The following is an 8,951-nucleotide window of genomic DNA, read 5'->3' as shown; positions in this document are numbered from 1 at the left end:
ACTGGATGTTTCAGCCGGACAGCTATAAGTTTGCTGAAATACAGACGAATATCCAGGTTTCACAGAGTAATGAGCCTAGTACAAGAATTTTCCTTTGCGGTAAGTTATTTTGTAGCTAATAGTCAACATTTGCTAAGTACCTGAGTGGTTCTTCTGCATTTCTAAAGTCCGTATCAAGACCCAAGACCATGCGTCAATTATTGACGCCCGTGAGTTGATGAGACTAGAGCTCTAATCATTTATTTAAAAGAATTTGCACTCTAGGAATAGCGTAAAACAGTGGCATAAATTAATGGATTTTCTTTTTTTCCATTGGTATCTTCGCCGCCCCCTCTCCCTTTCTGATTGGGCAAGAAGGGCTTTGTAATATAAAGTGGCTTTTCAGTCTGTTTAGCATTACTATTATGTATATTTCTTAATTCGCTTAGTATCTGGCAACAAAGTACTAGTTAATTGCTACCGAAGCTCCACCCACACGTTTTTAGATGTGGAAGTGGATTTTCACAACGTCAAACCTGCTAATAAACCTCTATCATGACGAGCATTCTAAAAGTTGACATGACAAATTAGGTTGGCAATAACGGCGTTGCTTTACAGTAATTGGATCACACATTCGTCATCATTATGGCCGTTCAGATATTCACGAGTGAGATAAATTTGGACATTCCTCACAATCATTCATCTGTTGGTCAGGTGACCACGCTGATTATGTATTAGCTAATTAGGCAATTAAGACGACGCCGTTGTCGTTCACTTTACCTGTCTAAAACGACCCCACTTATGGGAACCCATCACGTGATGATTTTTGTCTAATAAGACAATGACTAAACTGTGTAATTGTGTATGTCTCAGGTTAACACGTACGCTGTGGTTCTGATTCAAAAGACCTTCTACGAAGTACATATGGTTAGAAATACCTTATACAAAGTATGTTTAGCTAAGAGTTGTGCTAATTACCGCAAAGTAGATGTTAAAGCGACATAATCTCATTGAGATTCGAGTACAAATACAACATTTTGCCTCGTGATCATAACGCTCGTCTCATGACACGAAAGGTGAATTAGTGCATAGCATGTAATAACCCAATGGGTTCTCACAGGATGTCGTAAATCATCGCATAGGGCAACGAAATCCAAATTCCAAGTCGCTGCAAAGTTTAATCTTTTACGGGGCGACGCTTGTCAATTTCTATGACAGTGTACTTTTTCGCACAGCACAACTTTACTCATGTTGTCTCTAATGACGAATCATGTCTGCACAATGAATGATCTCCTTTGTCATATCACGAGGCGATGCCCTATCGGATCGTGGGCCCTATCTTTTCATAGGCCAGGTTATCTAATGGGACCTCATCTGTCGTTTCAAAACATCTCTTGTGTCCTGTCACCTCACGAGGCGAAGCTATGACTTTTCAAGGGACGAACCTATGTCGTCTCACGGGACGTCGCTCTGTCTCGTCTTACGTGAGCGTGGCATTTGTCCCTTATATTCTTTATGACGGTGCATAGAATTACACTGCGTCCCATCGCTGTCAATTTTCTTCATCGTCTCCATGCCACCACACAGGAACACACCCTGTCGTCTCGCGGGACAATGCAATGTCGTCTCATTGGACGACGCCTGTCGTGTCACAGCACGACGCCATGTCGTCTAACGGGACGACACCTGTCGTCTCACGGGACGATGCTTGTTGTCTCACGGGACTACGCCATGTCATCTCACTGGACGACGTCATGTCGTCTCACGGGACGACGTCTTTCGTCTCACGGGGCGACGTCTGTTGTCTCACGGGACGACATCTGTCGTCTCACAGGACGACGTCTGTCGTCTCACAGGACAACGTCTATCGTCTTACGGGACGACATCTTTCGTCTCACGGGACGACGTCTGTCGTCTCACAGGACGACGTCTGTCGTCTCATGGGCCGACGTCTGTCGTTTCACGGGACGACGTCTGTCGTCTCACGGGACGACGTCTGTCGTCTCACGGGACGACGCCATGTCAGTCTCACGTGAGTGAGGCATATGTATCCGCGTATTTATGACGGTGCCTACAGGAGGTCACTGCGTCTCGTCGCTGGGCCAAAGGCACCGAGCGGAATATCACGAAGTTAGAAGTAATCATAATCTTTTCGATGTTTTAAATTTCTCGAACTTTTTAAGACTTGCTTTTGTAAACGTGTTGCTCGGCCGAGTTACAAAAGCGTACTGAGGAAAAAGCAGCCGAGCGCTGGTAACCGGGCGACACTAGTACTTGACTGGCGCGCCAGATGGCGCTACTAGTCGAGGAATTCACTCGATTAGGGCCGAGTTATGAAGGTGTTAATCTCATTAGTGGTTCAAGCGAAGGCACGGACACCTAAATATTATCATTTATGCATAAGTTTAAAGTTGATGATAATTGTGAGTTATAGTAGTGTACCTTAACTTCTATGAATTATTCATTTTATATCTGAACGCATCATCAGTAGGCCTAGCACATGATGGCCGCGAGAGTATGTCGCCGCGAGATAGATGACACGTCTTCCTCTAACTGTATTAATGACATAAGGACGGGTAGTCTATCTCGCGGCGACATACTCCCGCGGCCATCATGTGCTAGGCCTACTGAGGGCTGATTATACGTGAGGGCTACAAACCTCCTTCAAGGAAGTTGATTGCATTGTTACACTCCTCTAAACCGAAAAGTGACAAGAATAAAATGAACTTCATACGAGTACTACATTTTGTTTATAAGTTATTTTAATTTGCTGAACTCGGAATCTTAAATAATGTTTAAAATTCAGGAGACGAGCTGCAATAATTACATTGTTTATTTGTCAGACCAGCTTCACTTTAGTCTCTTTTGAAGTAGGTAATTTATATTAACGATTAAAATAATTCAATTTTTTTACTTTTAACCCAGAATTTTCAACCTGCTTATAGTATTTTTTTTAATAAATCTTTGCAAAAAAGGGAATTATTAATTTACAATAGCTTTTCTATTACAGTCACGCCACAATTAATTATTATTTTAATGACTTCTTGTGTTGGAAAATCTTGTGTTAGATTTATATTAATGAAAAGCTTAATATTGTCGGAATCTAATTTTATTGTACTTTTTACAAACGATAACCGAACAAAGTGTTCTAATGAAATATAAATCAAAATGAATGTTAATAACTCCAGTAAGTAATTTTTAAGAAATCAATATCATCAATTCGTCAATAACTTTTTTTTTGCCAATAAAGTTAGTTTTTTAGAATTCTATAAATGTCTAGGTTCAACATTATTAAAAATAAAAAAAACTGTTGTTGAACGTTGAACGAGTTTTTGTCTCGTATCTGCATTAAACTAATTACGAAGAACACTAATATCTTAATTATAGCAATAGTAAACTCCTTTTGTGTAAGCTGTTTAAATGGGCCCGCTTGAGTGGTCTCTGTAAAAAATCTATCATATTTTATAGACGTCTCGACAAATTATCGCCTAAAGGCTAGGAAGACGTGCCGTTAGGTTTTTTATGGTACAATACCGTTAGTTAAAAATATAGGCTCTTCTAATAAGGTCTTAGTACCTATGAGCTTTTAAGGTTTTAGGATACGTTACTTGATGCAGATAATATCCTTCAGAGTCCTGGAAGCATTAAATGCTTGAACAAATTTTGTTCTGTTTATGAATTTGGAACCTTTTGTTACTCAATAACAATCACTAAATACATTTTATAATTTGTAAAAAAAAAATGTTATGGGCTAATGTTGAATTATGGGCATTTTCAGAAGTTCGGCTGTCCAAAATCAAAGCCTAGCAAGTGCATTTACCGAAACTTTACAGGAGAGGCAAACAAAGATTTTGTTAAAAAAAATTAGTACCAAAGACCTTTTTCTCACAAGACTTGGTTTTATATAAAGAAGTATAACTTGCTTTACAAGACAAACTGTTGAAACTAAATGTATGTGTCTATTTAGAACTTTTATGTGCCTTACTAACAATTAATTACAAAAAAATAGTAGTATTGTTTCGTCAATTACAAAACAAAAAGCTAGCAAGTGGTCTTACTAAGTATTTTAAATGGTTAATTTTCGCATTATCCCGGCATTTGCCACGGAATTTGCCACGGTTCATGAGAGCCTGGGGTCCACTTTGACAACTAATCGCAAGATTTGGCGTAGGAACTAGTTTTTACAAATGCGGCTGCCATCTTACCTTCCAACCCGAAGGGTAAGTAGGCCTTATTGGACTTGGTCCGGTTTCCTCACGTTTTTTCCTTCACCGAAAAGGGACTAGCAAATATCAAAATGTCGTTTCGTGTCCTGGGGACCGATTTTTGAGTCTCACGCGTTTGAGTTCAGAAAATTGTCACTAAAAATAATAAGCAAGTCACCGTTTTCAACCGGTATTTTAGTGACAATTCCCGTGTGTGAGATTCAAAAATCGCCCCCCTGATCACATTATAATATTTGTTTGATGGGATCATAATAACAAAAGGCAACATTATTAGACAATTAATTAAATTTTATGCATAAAACAAAAATCAGTCATCGGGTAAACAAACTACTTGACCCTTTTTATAGTTTGTCTTATAGCATTACTTACTATCCAATTAACGGAAAAAAATATCACTATATTTTATTATGGCTTATAAACCGCAAAAAATATTTTTAAAGAATACGTTTACGTAATATTTCAGGCAAAAACAACATCAGCCATGTCATCTATAAATTTTCTGTGAATGAAGTCATTCAGTGCGAAAACAACACTTTCTGACAATTTAAGTACGAGGCATAAAGGTATTATGTAATGTCAGCGATTGATATGACATGAATTCTATGAGGTCACTACACGGCCGACAGAGTTTTCGGTGGCCAAAAAAAAAATTATTCACATTTTTGAATTAAAATTACGTAGACATCGTACACATTTAATAGGTACCCAAAATATTACAGAAGACAATTATTTATTGTGCCAAATTAGATATGAGTCTAGTAGCCTATTCGCCTCCAGTTTAAAGATCATCCGAAATTGGCAAGTCATTAATTGGCAAGCGACTCCAAAAATCACGCCTTGTTTCTGGCATTAAAGGCACTAATTTTGCAACTAGTGTCTTTTTTTAACACGATAGTTTCATATGTAACACACGCCATATACTGCTCATCAACAACCTGTTACAAGCACTAGGTACTACTGGCAGTTATTCCTTTAGGTAGATTGGAAAGGCATAATTGTTAGAACTATTTTAAGTTGCTCCCATCGTCAAATATATATAAGTAGGTTAAGTAGGTACCTACGTAAAATAGATCGCAAAAATAATGTTAAAAAGCATTCCGAATGTTAATACCTCGATTCAAGCCCCATTAAAACATCACAAATAAAAAACCACAATTCAGCACCACAAACACTTTTGCGATCGCCACACACAATATTAAATAAATATAATATCACGGGCTAAAACAACGAACATAATGAGAATGACTATCTAGAAGCAGCTGCTAAAATTCGTCTCCATCGATCACTTTTATTCATCATGCGTCCGCGCAGCAGCGCAAAGTACGACAAACTAGAAACTTCAGGTTGAAACTCATTCCCTAAATTCGGATCCCGAACGGAACAAAAGGCGGGCGGGGGCGCGGGAACGGCGACCGTTTGAATTCAAACTTCACTCATTACTGACTTGCTATGTTTTATTTATTGTTATATTTGAATTCCTTGTTCAACCCTTCGGCCATTTTTAAAATTTAAAACCTAGTATGGAACAATTCCATATTCAAAAACTTAGTATGTTCCGTTTACAAACTCAGAAACCTAGTATAGCATGCACTTACTAGGTTTTTGGACTTGAAAATGTTACTTACTAGGATTTTGATTTTGATATTTGCATGTAAGTTATGCACTTGCTAGGTTTAGAGGGTTCCGTAACTTTGATTCTAATTGAGATAGAAATACAGGTGTTTTTGCATTTGCTACGGTTGACGGCGAGATAGAATGGAACAAACGAGTTAAAATAAAGAACTGGTTTATTCTCGCCGTAACTCCGCGTGAGCACACGAACAAAGGTCGTTAGGTGTGGGTTCGTAAGGCCGATACTGATTTTGCTCCGAGGTCAGGTCCACCACGCAAGTACTCCCCTGAAGCTGCTGGTGTCGTTGCGGGCTGAAGACGGAACGCGCCGAGGGACGTCAGCCGCTCCGCTCCGGATCTGCCGGAACTTGTGTAGAGGTTCCGGAACCGTCGTAACCCGGCCTGGGCTGTAGTTCCAGCCGTAATATGGCTCCCTGGAATTTATTTCCAGAAAATGAGAATAATGTTCCTCACATCTCTCCGCTGACTGTACCCGGCAAGACAAAAGCAAAGCAGGAAGAAAGTACTGCGTGATAAAGAAGGTAAAAGTCTGGTGAAGTGCGGGTTGGTACAATCAGACGGAGTTTACATTTGTAAAAACCATTGTTTTAAAAAAACAAGCTACAATGCAAAAGTGAGAGTTGAATCTAACGGCCAAATTTTGAATTTAAAAAGTTAACGGAAATTAACTGCCATTATAAATTTAAAAGATTTACAATTTACGTTAAAACAAAATGCAACAAGAATGCAATGCACATTCTAAAAGTTAAATTAAATACAAGCCAATTAAATTAAGTGGCACACAAAATCGAACAAAGAAAAATCATAACGGAAAGAACCGTTAGGAATGACATTTGAATTTACTTGCTAAAGAAAGCAATTTACGTTAGAACAAAATGCAACAGGAGTGCAATGCACATTCTAAAAGTTTAATTAAATACAAGCCAATTAAATTGAGTGGCACGCAAAATCGAACAAAGAAAAATCATAACGGAAAGAACCGTTAGGAATGACATTTGAATTTACTTGCTAAAGAAAGCGTATTAATTGTTCAACACTTACCCAATTGGGGATTTAAACACTAAATACAAACGTTACTTGGTACTAAACGAGCACTAAGACGTATTAGGAATTAAATAAATTTAAAATCACGCCGGCTACATGTATAGTCGCGAGCTTTGAGCAAAGCGAACGTGCGCCGGCGCCGATGTCTCAATCTGTCTGCCCCGAGCTGTGAAGCCGCGCGGGAGCGGTGGAGTAAGGCGCGGGGCGGGGAGCGCCACCGGCCGGTTTTACAACGAAGGAATGTCGCGCAAGGTAAAGTGCGCAATGCATAGGTCAGGATCAGGATGCAATTATAACTTAAATATTACGATTTGAATGTATCGCTTTTAATTATTCGTATCTAGTATAAGCAGGTAAGTGTTTCTTATGAATTAATTACGTTTATATTGGAATGTAAGTTAGCTATGAATCAATAAAACTTCTTAATATATATGTAACCTAGGTTACGTAACGTATTTACGTTACAATACCCCGGCGCGTGGTCAAGGATTTTAGGTCATCTTAATGAAATAAAATCCGCAGAGCTAAGCACTTGTCGATACGCTTTCGTAAATAATCTTTCATACATCACGCTTCCATGAATACATTAGTAACTATTTGGGAAAATGAAATAAAATTACTAACGCTCAATAGCAAAAAAAAATACTGAGGTAACCTGTTACAAGAACTTGAGACCCTACACGTGCTTTTGCCTAAAGATGGTAACACGCATATTTTGAAATTAAATTAATACACAACAAGCAAACATACATCATGACTTACGCAGGTACTTCCCAAAATGGGTAGGGAGAGCAACTTGAAAATACTAAGGACCTAATGCCGCCCTTGGCAATCAAAAATTGGGAAGGGGAAAAAAAAAATGTGATACCGTAAGCAGGCAAAATGCCTCCAACCAGTAGCTATAATCACAATTGAGTCAATATCCCTTAGTCGACTTCTACGACATCCACGGGAGGAAAAGGAGTGGGGAAATTCTTAACCCGTCACCACACGGGGACACGTGACACTAATAATAACCTCACGAGAAAACAAAAAAAAAAAAACTATTTATGAACACCAACTAATTTGAGATCTTTTATATGCCAGGTGCCTAAATCCTTACCTGACAAATCTTGCAACATATACACTAGAGGTGATTTCTTAGCAACTACCCGAGCCTTAATAAATTTCGGGGCTAGTTTTTTGGTAAATTGTTTACCCTTATCGCTCAAGAAATAGGTACGCTTCATGACAATGTCACCGACTTGAAATTCAGCAGGCTTACGTCTAATATTGTAATGAGACGTGTTCTTGACATGGGCATGCCACAACCTTCGCTGCACATCGTCAAATAAAGCTGACATGACACCCAGATTTTCTGCGTATATGTCACGTGGTAGGAACAACACTTCTTCGCCGAGATCGTTATCCGTATAGTGTGTACCGCACGGCACCAACTCGCGACCGAATACTAGAAATGCAGGTGTTTTATTGGTCACTTCATTAACCGAGCTATTAATGGCAAACTGAACCCGCGGAATAAATACGTCCCAAGACCTATGGTCATCCTCTACAAACGTAGAAATACACGTAATAATCGTGCGGTTGTAACGCTCCACGAGATTCACTTGAGGCGTGTATCTAGGGCTATAAAAAACGTTAGGAACACTATACAACTTGAAGAAATTTTCCATTACTCTCCCAGTGAATTGAGTGCCATTGTCCATCAACACCGTCTGCGGTACACCATGCACAAGGAACACTGACTCCTCTAAAATCCTTACGATTATATCCGCAGTTGCCTGTTTAATCGGAAAAATCAAACAATACTTGGAGAAGCAACATGTAACGACCAATATATGGTTGTTCCTTCTCCTAGTAGTTGGCAATGGACCCATCAAATCGATCGAAATCATTTGAAACGGGCGTGAGCACTGTTTCGGTCGCCCCATCTCCCCAAGGTTTGATGGTTCTGAGCCTTATACGCCAGACACTTGTCACACGATCCGACAAACTTAACGACATCCTGGTACATTCCTGGCCAGTAAAAACGCAAAGCAAGTCTACGGTAAGTCTTAAATATACCCATAT

The 8,951-nt window shown here is 39.2% G+C and overlaps 1 long non-coding RNA gene across 1 annotated transcript; it reads right to left on the bottom strand.

The window, feature by feature from the left end:
• Positions 1–5,974: 5,974 nt before the first annotated feature.
• Positions 5,975–7,631, bottom strand: LOC125226149. Its single transcript, XR_007177049.1, has 2 exons — positions 6,879–7,631; positions 5,975–6,250 (listed from the first exon to the last, which is right to left on the bottom strand). It is a non-coding gene; the product is annotated as an uncharacterized LOC125226149 (long non-coding RNA).
• Between the last annotated feature and the right edge of the window lie 1,320 nt (positions 7,632–8,951).

The sequence above is a fragment of the Leguminivora glycinivorella genome, chromosome 5 (assembly GCF_023078275.1).
Source record: "Leguminivora glycinivorella isolate SPB_JAAS2020 chromosome 5, LegGlyc_1.1, whole genome shotgun sequence".
Classification (NCBI taxonomy): Eukaryota; Metazoa; Arthropoda; class Insecta; order Lepidoptera; family Tortricidae; genus Leguminivora; species Leguminivora glycinivorella.
This window is presented reverse-complemented; position numbering and strand designations above follow the sequence as displayed.